Source organism: Geotrypetes seraphini, chromosome 2, assembly GCF_902459505.1.
Source record: "Geotrypetes seraphini chromosome 2, aGeoSer1.1, whole genome shotgun sequence".
In the NCBI taxonomy this organism is placed as follows: domain Eukaryota; kingdom Metazoa; phylum Chordata; class Amphibia; order Gymnophiona; family Dermophiidae; genus Geotrypetes; species Geotrypetes seraphini.
Window position 1 is genome coordinate 509,166,148 of NC_047085.1, and position 20,305 is coordinate 509,186,452.

Genomic DNA, 20,305 nt, shown 5'->3' on the forward strand with positions numbered 1-20,305 from the left:
ACCTTTTCAGTTCAAGATGGTATACAGTATAGCAGTGAACAAAGTGGTTACAAGGTACAGGAAGATCTATATGTACAGGGTTGTAGCTTGTACATGAGTATCAGGGATTGGGTGGAGAAAGAGGGGTACGTAAGTGAGGAGTGATTGGAGAAGTTGGAGAGAAGATAGTCAGGTTCTGAAGGAAGGGAGTTCAAACAAATTTGTTGAATAGGTGAGTTTTCATTGCTTTTCTGAAAGATTGGTATGTCGATGAATTCAGGAGGAAGTTACTTAGGGTGATGTTCCAGATGCCAGCTTGGAAGGATAGTGTCCTATCAAGGAATGTTTTGAATTGACATCCCTTGAGATTAGAGAAAGCGAATAGTAATGGTCTGCAAGAGAGGTGGGATTTGTCCTGTAATTGTCTCAGAAGGTAGGTGGGTGAGGTGCCGAATACTGTCTTGTAACATAGGCACCCGAATTTGAAGCTAATTCTAGCCTCGATTGGTAGCCAATGGAGTCTTCTGAAATATGGGGTGATGTGGTCTGATGTTTTTAGTCCGAAGCCGTGTTTTGGATCGTTCTCAGTCTTTTAAAGTTTTTTTTGTGGGATCCAAGGTAGATTATGTTGCAGTAATCCAGTGATCTGAGGATTAATGTTTGTACTAGTAGTCTGAATGATGTGGAGTCAAAGTAGGGTTTTAACATGCGTAGTTTCCATAGAAGGTTGAAACATTTTTTGATTAAGATATTGGTGTGGGCTTCCTGTGTTAGTTGTTGGTCAAGGGTGAAACCTAGGAATTTATGGTGGGGTCCTATGGTGGGGTCAATTGGGAAGTTTTTTCCATTAAGGTTGATTGACGAGTCAATGAGTTTCCTTGTTGAGGTGGCCATAAAGAATTTGGTTTTTTCTGGGTTTAGTTTGAGTTAGAAGTTTTTTTCTCCAGAGTGTTACCTGGTCAATGACTGATGAGATGAAGAGTCGGGTTTCTGTTGCCATGGAAGAGATTGGGATGACGATAGTGATGTCATCCACATATATATAGGCTTTGAGGTTCAGTTTTGAAAGCTTTTGGCCTAGGGGGGCCATGTATACGTTGAAAAGGGTGGGAGCGAGAGGGGAGCCTTGGGGAACACCACGGGGATTGGTCCATGATTGTGAGTATAGCATTTTTTAAGGAAGCCTTTGAACCAGTTTAGTACTTGGCCCGAGATACCTAAGGCATCCAGACAGCTCAAGAGTATGTCGTGGTCCACTAGATCAAAGAAGCTGCTCAGGTTGAATTGTAGAATCAGTGCCTGGTTCCCTGAGCTGAGGATGTGTGAAATGTGGTCCACGATGGAGGCTAAGGCAGTTTCGATGCTGTGGTGTGAACAAAATCCTGATAAAGACCCGAATGGTCCATGCAGTCTGCTCAAACATACACTCTAAAATTTAATGCTTTAATTTAAATTATTCTTTTTCTTAGATATTTCTGGGCCACAAACCCAGAGCTCTGCCTGGCATTGTGCATTTATTGGAGTCTCCATCAAGTAATAACATGGGCTTCAGTAGGTTATTTCATTGTCCTCCTCTTTTACTTTTTAATTCAGTACTCTGCTTTTTCAGCAGTCAGTTTAGGCAATAGTGTAGCCTTTTGAGTCTCTCTTAGGATTTTTAAATGATAAAAAGCATTTTAGTCTAGATTAGAATAGAAGTTGTAAAAGATTTCAATCTCCTGGGCTCTGTTGTAAACAAAGAAGCAGGAAACTACTGTAGCAGGAAGAAATACTCTGCAGTGTAGCATTTGGTGGCTCTTCAATAAAGGCTCTCGACAAAATATTCAAAGGCAAGGAAACAACACTCCAAATGAAGATCAGACTTGTCCACACACTCATTTTCTCAGTGGTCAATTATGGATGTGAAAGCTGGATACTACAAAAACAAGACAGAAAGAAGATTGACTCATTTGAGCTTTGATGCTGGAGAAGGATTTTATGCGTGCTACTACCCCAAAATTGACTGGGTAAATGTAACATCAGGGCATCCAAGGGAGATAAAATTCCTTGATGAAATTAAGGACTTTTTTATGGAGAAGCTGATTCAGGAACCAACAAGAGGTGAAGCAATTCTAGACCTAGTTGGACCTAGGTGGAGCGCATGAATTGGTGCGGGAGGTAATGGTGCTGGGGCCATCTTAGCAATCAGATTTGATACAATACCTGGAATAAGTTCACACAGGAAATATAATATAACAGCATTTTATTTTAAAAAAAGGAGACTATGATAACATGAACAGAATGGTAAAAAAGAAACTTAAGAGGGGCAGCTGCAAAGGTCAAAAATTTACATCAGGTGTGGATGTTATTCAAAAATACCATCCTGGAAGCCCAGAGTAGATATATTCCATGTATTAAAAAAGGAGGAAGGAAGACCAAACAGCAGCTGGTGTGGTTAATGAGATACATGAAGGAAGCTATTGGAGCTAAAAGAGAATTTTTCAGAAGGATCCTATCCAAGGCAGCTGCTATTTCCTTGGATATTAGTTTCCCAAGATGAGAGTTCCTCTCGAGAATAAGAGAAGATTCTCATCTGCTATTTCAAATAGATTGGACTCAAAAAGATGTGCTACAATAAGAAAATATTTGAGTTTATTTATAACAAGATAAGTCAAATATAACATTCTTTTGTATCCAGGGAGAGAAGAGCACCTTTTAGCACCTCTTGATTTTCTCTCCAAACAGCAGCTTTAGAGTTTAAACATTTATATTTCCTCTAACATCATTCTGTGGCAATTAGCATACAATGACCCAGCCAATCACGTAGCCAATCTTTCGGGGAATAACATGGGAAAGGATGGATCACTTTGGACCACACACCCAGGGGATAGCGCCAAAGCCTCCAATTTCTCAAAGTTGATCCACAATCCTGAGAATGCTCCGTACCATATCACCCAGAAATATGAGCATGTCATCTGCGAGGTTTAGAGGATCAATTATTGATATCTGGATCATGTAAGTCTTGACTTAGAGGTGCATTTGCTCAGTAACCCAGGATGTTGTTAACACTGAGAGGGCACGAAGAACATTAACAGAAGTCTCATGCACATTTATATTACGTAGATAGTTATATGTTTCTATTATATCTCCCCCTCTCCCGCATTTCCTCCAAAGTATTCAGATTGAGATCTTTAAGTCTGTCCCCCCATATGCCTTATCACAAAGATCACATACCATTTTAGTAGCATTCCTCTGGACCAACTCCATCCTTTTTATATGTTTTTGAAGGTGCGGCCTACAGAATTTTTTAAATATGGACATCAGTCAAGTTGAAAATACCTTTGTTACAAAGGTTTATACAAAAAATACTAATAAGACCACACTTTTGAAATATGACAGCTGCCATCTGAAGAAACTCAAAGAGAGCTTGCAGTTTTCTCAGATGGTAAGGAACAGAAGAAATTGTTCAGAAATTGACGAGTTCAAAATTCAATCGAAAAAACTTTTGTCTAGAGGAGACCCTAATCATGTGATGGAAAGAGCGAGACATCACGCAAAATACATCAATAGAAAACATCTTTTGGATGAACGCAGATCTAATGAGTTTGAGGATAATGTTGAAACATGTTTTTACGATACTGTTCAAAAAGTAATTCTGTGGTACAAATCCATCAGCAGAAACTGGGAAACTGTGAATCTTCACCCAGTTTTTGACAAGAAAAAACTCAGAATATCTTTTTCTCGTAACTCTAATTTAAAAGAAATTCTATGCCCTGCAATGATTGAATCAAAGACAACATCTAAGAGCGATATTGTAAAGAGACATTTTAAATGCCATTCATGCAGCATTTGTCAGATCATGTTGCAGACTAAAGTTTTCGTGAATCCATCTAATAACAAGAGATATGATCGGAATTTTTAAAAAATTGTAGATCCACCTTTATCATTTATATCATTTGCCCCTGTAATTTACTTTACGTGGGCATGACTACGAGAGATCTGAAGACCAGAATGTGTGAACATAAGTCAAACCTGAAGCGGAATCGTAGCTCAGAGGTTATAGTTGAACATTGTGCATTATTTCAACATAAATTTCAGGATCTCTGATGTCTTGCTATTGACCAGGAACCCAAATCTTTAAGCGGAGGGGACAGGGTAAAAAGACTTAAACAGAAAGAACTAAGGTGGATTTACCTTCTGAAAAGCATGCAAAAAAGTCTGTGGAGTGACAATGTTCCTAAATGGACTTTATTTGAAAGAGTCAAGTTCCAAGGTACACCAAAATCATCCACATAAAATAATTTCATCCACATAAAAATAAATTCATCCACATAAAAATAGGTTATCCACATAAAAGCCTTAAAGGACCTAATCCGCTAGGGATACAGGACCCAACACGGTCTGCGTTTCGACAAAAAGTCTTCTTTAGGAGTCCCTGGGGGTCCTATTAAGGTGAATACGTGGGAAACTATAGTATGGTGAACCGGAAGTGAGACACTCTTGCGTTTGCAATAGAAAGGCCATTGTGGATGATTTTGGTGTACCTTAGAACTTGACTCTCAAATAAAGTCCATTTAGGAACATCGTCACTCCACAGAGTTTTTTGGGTTTTCTCTGGATTTTCTTCTCTGTGGATATCTTGGCGTCAATTCCTTTTGTTTTCCGCATGGATTAAATACAGTTATGGATTTGTCAGTTTGTTTCATCGACATAATGGTTCCACTGCCAGACTAGTGAGGGAGTTTTTAAACCAATGAGACACGATCACGTCATTCACTTTACTGCACATGTGTCAGCGTTCATGCTATTATAAGCGCCATTTTTACAACTGCACTTTTGTGTCATAGCGTATGATATGTTAACGCTAAAAGTAAGTACAGCTTTTTACTTCAATTGTTAGAATTATGACTGCCTAACATTTTTTTAAAATTTTCAGTTGTAGCCTGATTTGTAAACCCAGAGGAAGCCGCTTGTTAGTGGCGAAATGGGTCCCCGTCGGACAGATACTGATTTTTTCATATCGAATCTTTGCTATATATGTCTAGTACTGAGCTATAGCATTGAGTGTATAGAACCGCTAACATTTTCTATGGTGGAAAATGCACAAGCTGATTGGTGTCAGTAAAAATTTTCTCTATGAAAAAAATTTCTATCACGTATTAAATAACTTTTGAGTACAGTAGTAATAATTTATTAAATTGACAAAAAAGCACAGTTACTTACCGTAACAGGTGTTATCCAGGGACAGCAGGCATATATTCTCACATGTGGGTGACGTCATCTACGGAGCCCCGATGCGGACAGTTTTTCAAGCAAACTTGATTGAAGATTTAAGTTTGCTCTGCTGCACCACGCATGCGTGCCTTCCTGCTCCACTAGAGGGCGCATCCCCTCCTCGTGGTCTCCAGTTCACATATCCAGCAAAGAAGCCAACCTCGGGGAGGCGGGTGGGTTGTGAGAATATATGCCTGCTGTCCCTGGATAACACCTGTTACGGTAAGTAACTGTGCTTTATCCCAGGACAAGCAGGCATGTGGGTGACCTCCAAGTTAATGAAAAAAGGGGTGGAGGGAAGTTGGCAAATTAAGCAAACAGATTACGCAAAACCGATTGGCCAAAACGGCCATCGCTTCTGGACAGTTTGTCCAGACAGTAGTGGGAGGTGAAAGTATGAACTGAAGACCACGTGGCAGCCTTGCAGATTTCCTCAATGGGCATGGACCTGAGGAAAGCTACCGAAGCTGCCATCGCTCGGACTTTATGCCCCGTAACTCGACCGTGCAGCGCGAGACCAGCCTGAGCGTAGCAAAAGGAAATACAAGCAGCCAACCAGTTGGACAAGGTACGCTTGGAAACTGGGTGTCCCAACCGATTGGGGTCGAATGACAAAAACAATTGTGGAACTTTCCGATGAGACTGAGTGCGTTGGAGGTAGAAAGCCAACGCCCTCTTGCAGTCCAGAGTGTGGAGCGCCACCTCTCCCGGATAAGAGTGGGGCTTGGGAAAAAATACAGGCAAGACAATGGTCTAATTGAGATGAAAATCAGAAACCACCTTGGGCAAAAACTTAGGATGGGTGCAGAGAACCACCTTGTCGTGATGGAATACAGTGAAAGGTGGGTCAGACACCAAAGCCTGCAGTTCACTCACTCTCCGAGCTGATGTGAGGGCAAGCAGGAAGATCAACTTCCACGTGAGAAACTTAAGAAGACATTTATCCAGAGGCTCAAACGGAGGTTTCATAAGTTGAGCCAGGACCACATTAAGATCCCAAACCACTGGGGGAGGTTTGAGAGGAGGATGAACATTCAAAAGACCCTTCATGAAGCGGGAAACTAAAGGATGAAGGGAGAGAGACTTGCCATCGAGGGGCTGATGGAAGGCGGCGATCGCACTAAGATGTACACGAATGGAATTGGTCTTCAGGCCAGAATGAGACAAATGAAGTAAATAGTCCAGAACCGAAGACACAGGGACTGACACAGGGTCCTGCCGATGAGAGGAGCACCAGGACGAAAATCTAGTCCACTTCTGAGAATAGCAGAGTCTAGTCGAGGCCTTCCGTGAAGCCTCCAATATCTCCCTGACTGACTGAGACACCGGAAGAGAAGTCAGGGGGAAAGAAACCAAGCAGTCAGATGAAGAGACTGAAGATTGGGATGTAACAGTGAACGCTGACTCTGAGATAGCAGAGAGGGAAACAGAGGCAGAAGCAGAGGATCCCTGACACTGAGTTGAAGTAGAAGGGAAAACCAAGGTTGGCTCGGCCACCGAGGAGCAATCAAGATCAGAGTGGCTCGCACCGATTTGAGATGGACCAGCGTCCGCAGAATCAGAGGAAAAGGCGGAAACGCGTACAGAAACCTTCCCTCCCAATCCAGGAGGAAGGCGTCGGCCTCGAGACGGTCCGGGGAGTACATCCGGGAACAGAAGTGAGGCAGTTTGTGATTGAGGGGGGAAACGAACAGATCTATCTGAGGAGTTCCCCACCTGTCGAACACCTGTCGCAAGGCCTGAGAATGCAGAGACCACTTATGCGGCTGGAGTAAGCGGCTGAGTCTGTCCACCAGACAATTCCGCTCTCCTTGTATGTACACCGCTCGAAGGAAGATGTTGTTGGAAACCGCCCACTTCCAGAGGCGTAGAGCTTCCTGACAGAGGGACCAGGACCCCTTCCCGCCTTGCTTGTTTACATAGTACACTGCCACCTGGTTGTCGGTACGGACGAGAACCACCCGGTCGTGGAGCAGATGTTGAAAGGCCACAGCGGCGAGATAGATGGCCCGAAGTTCCAGCACGTTGATGTGACAGCGACGGTCCTCTGCTGAGTGCGTAGACTATCCAGATGAGCCCCCCAAGCGTACTCCGATGAGTCCGTGGTGAGTACCTTGCTGTGTGGGGGGGGGCGAGAAAGAGCAAACCTTTGGAAAGATTTGAAGAGTCGGCTCACCAGCGGAGCGATCGATGCAAGGAAGGAGTCACTGTCACGGGACGGTTGATCGGGTCCCGGTCCTGACGCCATTGAGAGGCCAGTGTCCATTGAGGAATCCGCAGATGGAGACGGACGAAGGGTATGACATGGACGGTAGAGGCCATGTGGCCCAGAAGCGTCATCATCTGCGGTGCTGAGACCAAGGTCAGCAGCGAAATCCGTCAACTCAGACTTACTAACGCCTCCAGACGCGGAGGGGGAAGGAAGGAACGGAGGCGAACCGTGTCCAGCACGGCCCCGATGAACTGTAAGGACTGAGAGGGGCACAGCTGGGATTTTGGAAAGTTTACCTCGAACCCCAGACCCTGAAGGTAAAATAATAGTCTGTCGGGTCGCTGAGATAACCCTCTCCCTGGACGGAGCTTTGATCAACCAGTCGTCCAGGTAGGGGAATACCGAAGACCCTGAGAGCACAAGGCAGCTGCGACCATCACGAGACACTTCGTGAAGACCCGAGGTGACGAGGCGAAGCCAAAGGGGAGGACTCGGTATTGTAAATGAAGGTCTCCCACCTGAAAACGCAGGAACCTGTGGTAAGCAGGATGCACTGGAACATGTGTGTAGGCCTCCTTCAGATCGAGGGAGCAGAGCCAATCGCCCTCGTCGATCAGAGGGTAAAGAATCGGGAGGGAAAGCATCCGAAACTTTTCCCGGACCAGAAATTTGTTCAGGCGTCTCAAGTCCAGAATTGGGCACAGGTCTCCCGTCTTCTTCAGTACCAGGAAGTAACGAGCGCTCGTGCTCAGAGAGGCGTTTTGTAGCCGCTTTGATGGTATCGTCAAAAAGTTCCTTGCCCACACAAGGGAAGTTAGCCAACCGGTCTTGTAAGTTGGGGTCCATGTCGACCAGGTGCAACCAAGCCAGGCGACGCATGGCCACAGCGAAGGCTGCCACCCTGGAGGAAAGCTCGAAGCCATCATAGGCCGCATGGAATAAATGAAGGCGTAGGTTGGAGAAATCCTCTAGGAGCAGGCCAAACGCTCCTCGACGGGAGGCCGGCAAGTCCGTCTCAAAGGCTCCCAAAAGTCCAATCAGGTGTTTCAGGTAGGACGTAAACGTGAAGGTGTAATTTTGCACCCTTGAGGCTATCATAAAGTTCTGGTATAGTCTCCTGCCGAATTTGTCGAGGGTCTGACCCTCCCTACCTGGGGGGACCGCGGCTGAGACTTGGGAGGGGTGAGCCTTTTTCAAGGAAGATTCCACCAACAGCAATTGGTGGGAGAGCTGTGGGTGCTCAAACCCCGGGCAGGTCACTGTCCGGTATTTAGACTCCATTTTGGAGGGGATAGCCGTCACCATATAGGGAGTCTCCAGATTCATGATAAATGCCTGCCGGAGCACTGGGTTCAGTGGCAGGCGAAGGGACTCTCTAGGTGGAGAGGGCATATCCAGTTCCGCCAGGTACTCCTTAGAATACCTCGAGTAGGACAAATCGAGTGAAGGAAGGGCGGGATGCTCCTGGAGCACCATGAGGGGACGGTGAGCGAGACCTCCGCCGGGCTGAAAAGGACGGGGAAGCTTCCCTCGAGTAGCGAGGCTCACGCTCCGACCCGCGTTCCGAGACCGGGGATACACTGCGAAAGTGTTCCGGGGTCGAGGACCTGTGTTGCCTCGAGGAGCCCCTCGGGGACAACGCCGGGGTACGAGGCACCGACCGATGTCGAGTCGGAGACCTGGACCCGGACTCCCTCGGCGAAAGCCTGGAACCTCGGGCCGGAGCCCCGGACTGAGGGGGAGTCAGAAGAATCCGAGGGTTGGAGAGTCGGGGGGTGGCCTCGGGGAGTAGGTGAGCTTCGGGCCTTATTGGAGGTCCGGCGGCTCGAGGGTTCGATCTGTTTAGACCTACGCTTTGCCCCGCGGCGGTCCGTGGGGGGAGAGCATCCCGATCGCCTCAGCGAGGAATCCGAAGAGGATGAGATGCGGCGAGATTGGCGCACCTTGCCCCGAGGGGGCTCAATGCGAGGCTCAGGCTGGTCCGGCGCACATGAGGTCGAGTTCGGGGCCGGTGCAGGTGGGCCAGCGCAGCGGACAGCTCCGACGAGATCATCGCCCGGAGCATGTCCTGAAAAACGGGCACGGACAGCATCGAGGGCATGTCCGATGCTGCTGTGCACTCCACCGAGGGCAACCTCGATTTTGAGTATTCCCGGGTGATAGAGGCACGTCGAGAGGACTTGGAGGACTTCGTCGGGGCCGTAGGTATGGAACTTCCACCATGTGCCGCCGGCATCCCCGAGGCTGGCTTCTTCGCCGTAGCGGAACCTGATGAAGGAAGAGGGGACTTACCCGGAGCCGAGGACTTCTGCGTGCCCAAGGACTTCAGGGTCGATTCTCGAGGTGGTGCCGAGGTACCCGACGCCGAGGTCAAGGCCGGGGCCGAGCTCGAGGTAGAGAGCTGGTCGGCGACAAAAAGATCCGCCATGCGGGCTTTTCTTTGACAGAGGGCCCGGTTCTGGAAAGTAGCGCACTGGGGGCAGGAATCGGTTGGATGATCAGCCTCTAGGCAGAGGATGCACCGGCGATGCGGGTCTGTGATGGAGAGAAGCCGCTCGCACCGAGAGCACTTTTTGAAACCGGTGAAAGGCCGGGACATAGAAAATGAAACTGGCCGCGGCCCACTTGGTCACGACAACCCGGAAGCCTCCGGGTTGCCTCAAAACGAAGATGAGCAGGAAAAAAGAGGCACATAGCGACTTTAAACTCTAAAAATAAGAAAAATAAGAAAAAACACGGTGCTAGAAGGCACTTGGGGCAGAGCCTAAAAATACACGACTTCTAGGCTCCACGGAAAAAAACGAACTGGAGACCACGAGGAGGGGATGCGCCCTCTAGTGGAGCATCGGGGCTCCGTAGATGACGTCACCCACATGTGAGAATATCATGCCTGCTTGTCCTGGAATAATAGTCATTGTAGTATATGAAGGTTTTGGATCGATGAAAGATACCCATGCCACAATTTCCTATATGGATAATATTACTATGATCCTTGGAGTGGCAATTCTGAGATTCTTTCCTTCATTTAGTCACCTAATCTTTGTATGATTAACCTTGTGTGGATCTATATTTAAGGTCACCATCCTGAATCCTAGAAGTAGAAATTGATAGCCACCTATCCATGAAGAGCCACGTACAATCAATACTAAAACAATCTTTCCTTATGATGAGAAAGCTAAGATCCATTAGAAAATACTTTGAAACAGAAGCTTTCCGAATCTTAGTGCAATCCCTAATACTATCCTGACTAGACTACTGTAACTTAACACTAGTTCTTTGCTCTAAAACACTGCTATTGCATCTACAACTAGTCCAAAATGCAACAGTAAGACTCATATACAAACTATGGAAATCAGAACACCTATAACCCTACTATATGAAACTATACCTACTGCTAGGAGAAGCTTGTGATGCCCAGATCACAAAACTCCTAAAAAGCCTCTCGGAAATCAAAAACAGGATGTCTGAAAACAAATTACAATTAAACGCCTACAAAACAGAACTCCTTTGGATCTGCAAAGAGCACTGCAACCACATCCATCTCTCACTACACTGGGACTCAATTACCATAAATGCGAAGGACCATGCACGCAGCCAAGGAATACTCCTTGACTCCAACCTGTCGCTTTCCAACCATATCGCTCAGGTGCTATCTTCCTCATTTTATTACCTATGTCCGCTCTGAAAAATAAGGACTTACTTTTCTGAGTCTGACTTCACACAACTACCTTAGTCCTTTCCAGTATGGACTACTGCAACACCCTATTCAATGGTCTCACAGCGAATATATGATGTCTACAGCATGTACAAAATGCGTCAATCAGACTTCTAAAAAACGTCCTTGCCCATGACCTTGTCACCCAGGCTCTATCGTTGGCTCATTGGCTGCCCATAGCCAAACGCTGTGTCTTCAAAGGACTGATGCTAGTGTTCAAAACCCGGACTACACAACAATTAAGCTTCCTTCGTATGTGCCGAACAGGTCCCTCCACTCACAGGATGAAATTCGCCTCAAAATACCCCCTGGTCATTCCCTACAACTGCAAACTGCCAAACAACATTCCTACTCCCACTTCATACCAAGCCACTGGAATCAACTGCCCCCACAGATCAGATCCCTTGAAGGAGTCTTCAGCTTTAGAAAAGCAATATAACCATACCACTTCACCTAACTCCATCACCTAAGGCCGATAGATTACAAAGAAATATTAATGGATCTAGGCACCAGATCCTCGATATGTGTCACATTAGGATAAAAACTTATATTGATAAATCTTGCATTGTAACTATGTGAAATTTATCTTGTAAACTACAAATTATGTATATTAGTATTAGATTCCTGTAACAAATTAAGGGGTTTTCCCTCCCCATGCAAATATTATACCCCTGGGCATCAGGAGATGTTAATCAAATGTGGAACTATAGGTCCCAGAATGCAATCAGCTATGGAGCCCAGTGTTGAATCACATGGGCGGGACTCACAAGAGAGAGGTAGGTATTTCTACCCATACTGGGTCCATTCTAGAGGTCCCCGAGGGAGAAAGAGGAACTCTCAAGTTTTCTCTAGATAGACGGAGAAGGCAGGCCTTGAGAAAATAGACTGGTGGCTGCGGTAAGCCAAATTCATTCTATTTTGTGTGAGGCAAACATTAACAAATACAAATTCTCATTATATGGAATTGTGTCTTAGTTGTATATGTGCTAAACTTCCTGGGCAAGCCAGCCAAACGGACTAGTCTACCACAAGCCCTAGTATGCATCGAATTAGCATAAAAACTGTATCAAAAAAACATGTACTGTAAAACCTGTGAACTGTATAATATTTTCTGTTGTGCTTCTATGAAGTTGGCAGAACAATTTTTGTTTTCCACTTTATTGTGTGTAAGAACATAAGAATTGCCACTGCTGAGTCAGACCAGTTGTCCATCGTGCCAACAGTCCGTTCCCGCGGCAGACCCTAGGTCAAGGACCTGAGCCCTGAGTCTAGCCTTACCTGCGTACGTCTGATCGAGTAGGAACTTGTCTAACTTTGTCTTGAATCCCTGGAGGGTGTTTTCCCTGACAGCCTCCGGAAGAGCGTTCCAGTTTTCCACCACTCTCTGGGTGAAAAAGAACTTCCTTATGGTTGTACGGAATCTATCCCCTTTTAACTTTAGAGAGTGCCCTCTCGTTCTCCCCACCTTAGAGAGGGTTAACAATCTGTCTTTATTTACTAAGTCTATTCACTTCATTATCTTGAATGTTTCTATCAAGTCCACTCTCAGTCTCCTCTTTTCAAGGGAGAAGAGACCCAGTTTCTCTAATCTCTCACTGTATGACAACTCCTCCAGCCCTTTAACCATTTTAGTCGCTTTTCTCTGGACCCATTCGAGTAATACCATGTCTTTCTTCAAGTACAGCGAACAGTGCTGGATGCAATATTCCAGGTGGGGCCGTACCATAGCTCGGTACAGCGGCATGATAACCTTCTCTGATCTGTTCGTGATCCTCTTCTTAATTATTCCTAGCATTCTGTTCGCCCTTTTCGCCGCCGCCACACATTGCGCGGACAGCTTCATTGATTTGTCGACCAGTACTCCCAAATCTCTTTCCTGTGAGTTTTCTCCAAGTACTGCACGAGACATCCTGTATTTGTGTACAAGATTTTTGTTACCAACATACATTACCTTACACTTATCCACGTTAAACTGCATTTACCATATCGTGGCCCATTTCTCGAGCATGTTTATGTCCTGTTGCAGGTCTTCGCAATCCTCCTTTGTATATTTTATGTATGTCAACCTGTAACCCGTTCCAAGCTCTTTGGGGAGAATGGGATAGAAAATTAATCAACTAAATACACTGGCTGCCTATAATCCCAAGAATAAAGTTTAAATTATGAATCACTGTCTTTAAGATTCAGAAAGGCAAAACAGAAAAAAAAAGAAAAGATTACCATACCATTATCTGAGAATATGGATAATGCTGGGATTGAAAGTATTTCCATTATTTATGTAGTTTAAGCACCTGTGATCGACATGTGCCAATTTATGAAGGGAGATGTTGGAGAGTCCTTGGACATCGTATACCTGGACTTTAGCAAAGCATTCGATAGCGTACCTCATCGCAGGTTGCTAAGCAAGATGAGTGCCATAGGATTGGGCGACACATTGACGAAGTGGGTTGGGAACTGGCTTAGAGGTAGGGTTCAAAGGGTAATGGTGAACGGCATCCCCTCTGAAATGACGGAGGTGATCAGCGGAGTGCCCCAGGGCTCGGTCTTGGGCCCGATACTATTCAATATCTTTATAAGGGACTTGGCAGAAGGGCTCCGAGGTAAGATAACATTATTCGCCGATGACTCCAAACTATGCAATGTAAAAATTCAATGCCTGACAATATGATACACGATCTACTCTTACTAGAGAACTGGTCTAAGACATGGCAGCTCAGCTTCAATGCCAAAAAATGCAAAGTTATGAACCTGGGTACCCAAAATCCATGTAGGACTTATACCCTTAATGGCGAGATCCTAACAAGAACGAGACTTAGGGGTGATCATCAGTGAGGACATGAAGGCTGCCAATCAAGTGGAGCAAGCTTCATCCAAGGCAAGACAAATCATAGGTTGCATACCCAGGGGTTTTGTCAGCCGTAAGCCTGAGGTCATTATGCCTTTGTATAGATCCATGGTGAGACCCCACCTGGAATACTGTGTGCAATTCTGGAGGCCGCATTACCGGAAGGATGTGCTGAGGCTTGAATCGGTCCAGAGAATGGCCACCCGGATGGTCTCGGGACTGAAGGATCTCCCGTACGAAGAACGGTTAGATAAATTACAGCTATACTCGCTCGAGGAGCGCAGAGAGAGGGGAGACATGATCGAGACGTTCAAGTATCTCACGGGCTGCATCGATGCAGAGGAGGATATCTTCTTTTTCAAGAATCCCACGGCAATAAGAGGACATCCGTGGAAAATCAGAGGCGGGAAACTGCACGGTGACACCAGGAAATTATTTTTCACCGAAAGGGTGGTTGATCGCTGGAATGGTCTTCCACTTCAGGTGATTGAGGCCAGCAGCATGCCTGATTTTAAGGCCAAATGGGATCGACACGTGGGATCTATTCGCAGGGTAAAGGCAGGGGAGGGTCATTAGGGTGGGCAGACTGGATGGGCCATGGCCCTTATCTGCCATCTATTTCTATGTTTCTATGGAGACTGTCAATTGCTGTCTATCTTTTCACGATGTGATCGACTGAATGTGCTGGTGCTTCTACATAATATTATTTTTGAGCATTAATATAAAGTTTTTTTGCTATGTGATTTTTTTCATCTTTCTACATTTGCTTTTTTGGATTTATAATGATGTCTCATTACTGATTTAAAAAAAAAAAATACAATATGATCCCTTACCCAGTGAGATCAAGATCTGATAATTCTCCTTCATCACCTCCCTGTAGAGCTCCTTCTGCTCTTCATTTAAATACTCCCACTCCTCCTGGGAGAAAGAGACAGCGACGTCCTCAAACTTTACCGGCATCTGAAATACAAAGCAGAAACACACTCATAATCTTCAGCATTGCACAGACCACCAGATCTCCCAATGCTGGTGCCCATTGATGTAGGGAAAAGTTTGCTGAATGCATATAATTTAGAATTGCAGAAGCCACAGTCCCACAATGGGGTTATATTTCACATCACCCAGTACTGGGGCTCAGCAGAGCAAAGGGACATATTTTTGTGAGTATATAATTCAGTGTCACATAACACAGGCTCAGAGTAGGGTCATATTTATTTGAAGAGAGATTTGTGTCCCAGAAAAGGAGCAGAGCAACTAGACAAGAGGCCCAAAGTGCCAGTGTCCAGCCCCAGGACTGCTTAGGATCCCAGATGAGAAAAGTGCAGCAGGGGCAGGATGTTAGGGCCAGTCTCCTACCTGCGCAGAAGCTCTTGCAGGCATTTTCCTGACCTGGAGGCTCTTTTTCTGGCCTCTTGCAGCGCTGGAGGGAGGGAGAGAAGGGCAGAGACGAGATAGAGCTGGAGATTTCTGGTTTATCTGCAAACAAGAGAAACAAAGGAAGCAGGAAACAAGAGATTTCCTGTTTGGCACAGACCGATGACGTCACAACGGAGAGGCGGATCTTCTCACTGAGGGCTGAGCGACGCACGGTCTCCAATCGCTTTCAGTGCTGATTGGTCAGAATGGTCCCTGGGCGGGGAGAGTCATAGAAGGGTCCGCCCTCTAGCCCTGATTGGGGGAGAGGAGAAAAGAAGGCGGCACACTCAGATCCTCCTACAATCCTGTAACTCCAGATCGTTTCACTTCTTCACAGTTCATCAGAACCAACCCCGGAAGCGTTTTCAGCCCACTGTGGAGAGAAAGAGTTTACCAGCCTGTCAGCTCTGACTAAAAGCAGGAGAAAGAGACTCTTCTGGGAATTTAGACCACAGTGGTGATGAAAAGAGTCTAATATGAAAAAAGATGTCTACAGCATCATAAATGTGATAAGATTCACATACACTCAGAATTGTGTAATTCAGCCAAGAGAAGAATGTGTAGCTGCGTGGATGGTGTTGTTGAGAACGTTTTGGCTTCCTGGATTATGGGGTGATTTTCCAAGGGCTGCTGAGCATCTATCAAAGAAGGGAAGAAGTGTCTTCGGCGCAAGCTGGCTAATCTACTGAAGAGGGTTTAACCTAGAAGTGATGGGGTAGGGTGATCAAAGGCGGGTGAGTATAAGCCCTCAGGTAAGTAAATCACTGAATACCTCTAAATGGATGGAAAAAAGGGGACAATGTCTGGAAAGCAGTATATACTAATGCTCCAAGTATGAAAAACAAGATTCTGAATCTAGAAGCAGTGATGGAAGAAGATAAGTTGGATATAGTGGCGATCACAGAGACATAGTTTACAGAGAACCATGATTGGGATGTAGTTATACCGGGCTATAATCTGTTCATAAAAGACAGGGTAGGAAGAAAAGGAGGGAGAAAAGCGTTATATGTTAAAGAACATATTAAAGCCACACAATTGCAGGATCTGCAGGGCAAGGAAGAGGCACTTTGGATCAATTTGGAAAGAGGGAATGGTGAATATATTTACATTGGTGTGATATACAGGCCTCCATCACAGACGGAAGAAGTGGACAGAAATTTAATAGTTGATATTCTGAATATATCTAAAAAAAGGTGATTTTAACATGCCGGATATTGATCGGGGGTATCTCTATAAAAGGGTGATCCTGGATTCTCTACAAGGAGAACTGTTCCAGCAGTTGGTAATGGAAACCACGCGAGATGGGGTCATACTGGACTTAGTGCTTACAAATAGGGAAAGTGTTTTCTGATGTTCACATGGGGTGATCATCTGGCATCCAGTGATCACTGCATGATACGGTTTAATATTAAGTTGGATATTGAGAGGACTCATTCAAAAGTAAAGGTTCTAGACTTTTTAAAAACTTTGTTTGGATGGAGGATTATTTGCTCTGCCGCGTCTCTGATGATGTCATCAGGGACGTGCCAGAGTAAATCAGAGCAATAGAAGGCCCCAAAGCAGCGTGTGTAGAGTGCTGCAGACGCTGCTGGAATTGGCAAGTTTTTAGGGACCGAGGGAAGGGAAGGGGAGTAAGGGAGCCGGCCAGACCGCGGGAAGGGAAAGGGGGGGGGTAGGGGAAACGCTGCTGCTGCACAGGGAAGTGGTGTGGGGGGAGGGAAAATGGAGGGGGAGGGAATGCTGCTGCTGTGGCTGCTGCACAGGGAAGTGGGGGGTGGGAAATGCTGCTGCACAGGTAAATGGAGGGGGAGGGAATACTGCTGTGGCTGCTGCAAACGGAAGTGGAGGGGGAGAAATACTGCTGCATAGGAGGCAGGGAGAGAGACAGATAGATAGAAAGAAAGACAGACAGCAGGAGGAAGGGAGACAGAAAGAAAAGAAGAAAGACACAGGGGCAGGGAGAGACACAGAAAGACAGACAAAGGGGGCCAGGGAGAGAGACAGGGCAGAAAGAAAAGACAGCGGGAGGGAGAGAGACACAGAAATAAAGACAGACAGACTATATGTAACAGGCTAAAATACTAGTCTATATAATAAAACCGTAGGCGGCGCATGCGCAGTCTTATCGGCGTGCTTCCGTGATCCGTATGTCCGTGGCCGCCAAGACTGCAGCATGCCCCGCGCTTACTACGGCCCCACGCGCAGCTCAGTTCGGCACGGCGGTTTCCCCAGATAGGGGAAGCCGAAAAACTCAATCCCGCCTCATGGTCCTGCCGCCGCTCACGAATTCCCCCCCCCAATCCTCCTGCAACAGCCGCTACCGCTCCTGTTCAAAGCGGCCTGCTGAGGTTCGCGGCCGCTGTAACGAACCTCGCAGGCCGCTCTCCACATGGTAGCACGTTCCCTCTGACGCAATCGCGTCAGAGGGAACATGCTACCGAGTTGGAGAGCGCCTGCGAGGTTCGTTACAGCGGCCGCGAACCTCAGCAGGCCGCTTTGAACAGGAGCGGTTGCGGGAGGGGGGGGAGTTTTAACAGGAGGAGTCGCCGAAAAAAACCTTCAGCCGCAGCAGGCCAGCACACGGGAAGGGAAGGGGGAGGGGCCGAACGGAGCCGGGCAGCTCAAGGTAAGAAGGGAATGGGGGTGGGGAAAATGTTTCTACTACTCAGAAGGGACCTGGAGGGGAAGGGAAAACCGCTGCTACTTCTGCAAAGGAAAGTGGTGGTAGGGGAGAGAAGGGAATGGGGGGGGGGGGGGGGGAAAATGCTGCTACTACTTCTCAGAGATCTGGAGGGGAAGGGAAATATCACAGCTGCTTCTGCAAAATAAAGTGGGGGGGGAGAGAAGGGAATGGGGGGGTGGGGGAAAATGCTGCTACTGCTTCAGCAAGGACCTGGAGGGAAAGAGAAATACCGCTGCTGCTTCTGCAAAGGAAAGTGGGGGGGGGGGGAGAGAAGGGAATGGGGGGGTGGGTGGGGGGAAATGCTGCTACTACTTCACAGGGATCTGGAGGGGAAGGGAAATAGCACTGCTGCTTCTGCAAAGGAAAGTGTGGGGGGGGGAGACACAGAAAGAAATACAGACAGACAAAGGAGGCTAGGGAGAGAGACAGACAGAAATAAAGACAGACAGGGGACCAGAGAGACACAGAAATAAAGACAGACAGGCAAAGGGTGCCAGGGAGAGAGAGAAAAAAATTGCAGGAGGGAGAAAGACAGAAAGAAAGGAAGAAAGAAACAGGAGCAGGGAGAGAGACATAAAGAAAGAAAGACAGACAGCCATATATTCTAGCACCCGTTAATGTAACGGGCTTAAACACTAGTTTATAATATTACAGTAATCAAGAATACTTAAGATAGAGGACTGTACCAATAAACGAAAAGAGGTTTCGTCAAAATACTTGTAATGGTGCAAAGCTTCCAAAGCATCGAGATACATTTCTTAAACAGTAAATCGGTATGTTGTTCCAGTGTAAGATGTTTATCCAGAGTCACACCCAATATTTTTATGGATTGTTCTATATTATAGTCCAAACCATTCACATGTATTATTGTTTCTTTAATCTTATCGTTGGGAATTGCTAAAAATAATTTAGTTTTTTTTCTGCATTTAGTTTCAATTTAAAAGCAGTCATCCAGAGTTCAATCTGATTTAAAATGGTCACTAAAGAATTTATGAATTCAGGTGACAGACAGGTTAACGGGATGACTATAGTAATGTCATCTGCATAAATATAGAATTTGAGCTTTAAACTTTGCAATAAATTTCCCAAAGAGACAAGGTAAATGTTAAACAAGGTAGGGAACAGAGACGAGCTCTGCGGAACCCACAGGAATTTTCACGATAGGACAAAGTATCATCCTTGAACACTTGGTACGATCTTTTACCCAGGAATCCACGAAACCAGTTCAAGACATTTCCCGCAACTCCAATGGAATCTAAGCAATCTAAAAGAATGGTATGGTCTACCAGATCGAAAGTGCTGCTCAGATCTGGCTGCAAAATTAAAGCGCTTAAACCTTGACTGAATAATGAGTGCAGATAATCAAACAAAGAGGCCATGATTGTTTCGGTACTAAACCTGATTATCATGCAAAATGCTAAAGTTATCCAAGAATGTAACTAATTCAGCGTTTACCAGTCCTTCCAGTAACTTAGTAACCAGAGGAATACTGGCAATGGGTCTAAAATTAGAAGCAATATTAGATGATTCTTAAGGTGAAACATTTTTATTGATGATGATAAAAAAGAAAGCAGACAATATAAATGTGGTCATCCATACAATGGTAAAAACTATATAAACAGAGTCTTAACTAACTAATTATTAAAGTATTATCATCAGTTTTCAAACAAAGTGACTAGTAGGCACAACTACAGATAAGAATGCAGTCACATCAGTCTCAGGGCCCCAAGGATCAAGGTCACAACCCCCCACCCCCCACTTATTTTAATGGAAAACTGTTTTTTTTATTATAGACGGGCAAACACACAGAGCATCAAATGATAAAGATGATAAAAAGGACCAACAAGTCAATAAACATGATAGGAAAAAGTACAAAGCGTAGCACCCGCAGGCTGGTTAACATGTGTACGAAAAACAATCAGTGTACAGAGCACAGTAAAGGCAGAAAAAGCAATGAGTACAACAAAGAATACACTGGTCTGGTGCACCAAATGCAAAATAGCAAAGATATCCCAAACCCCAGACCCCCCCCCCAACCAGCCTCCTACCCACCCACCCCTCCCAACAACAAGAACAGAGAAAGAAAAGGGGAAAAAGAAAGGAAAAAAAAATCTAGCACAGCCAAGGTGGGAGGGCAAAACAAGCACTAAACAGAAGCAGAACAATCAGGGCTACTAAATGGTTCTTTAGTATTTTTTATAA

At 45.7% G+C, this 20,305-nt stretch overlaps 1 protein-coding gene across 1 annotated transcript in view; it reads right to left on the reverse strand.

Moving 5' to 3' along the window:
- Positions 1 to 20,305, reverse strand: part of LOC117354604 (zinc finger protein 271-like) — a 106,649-nt gene that overhangs the window by 58,609 nt on the left and 27,735 nt on the right. The window lies entirely within an intron of this gene.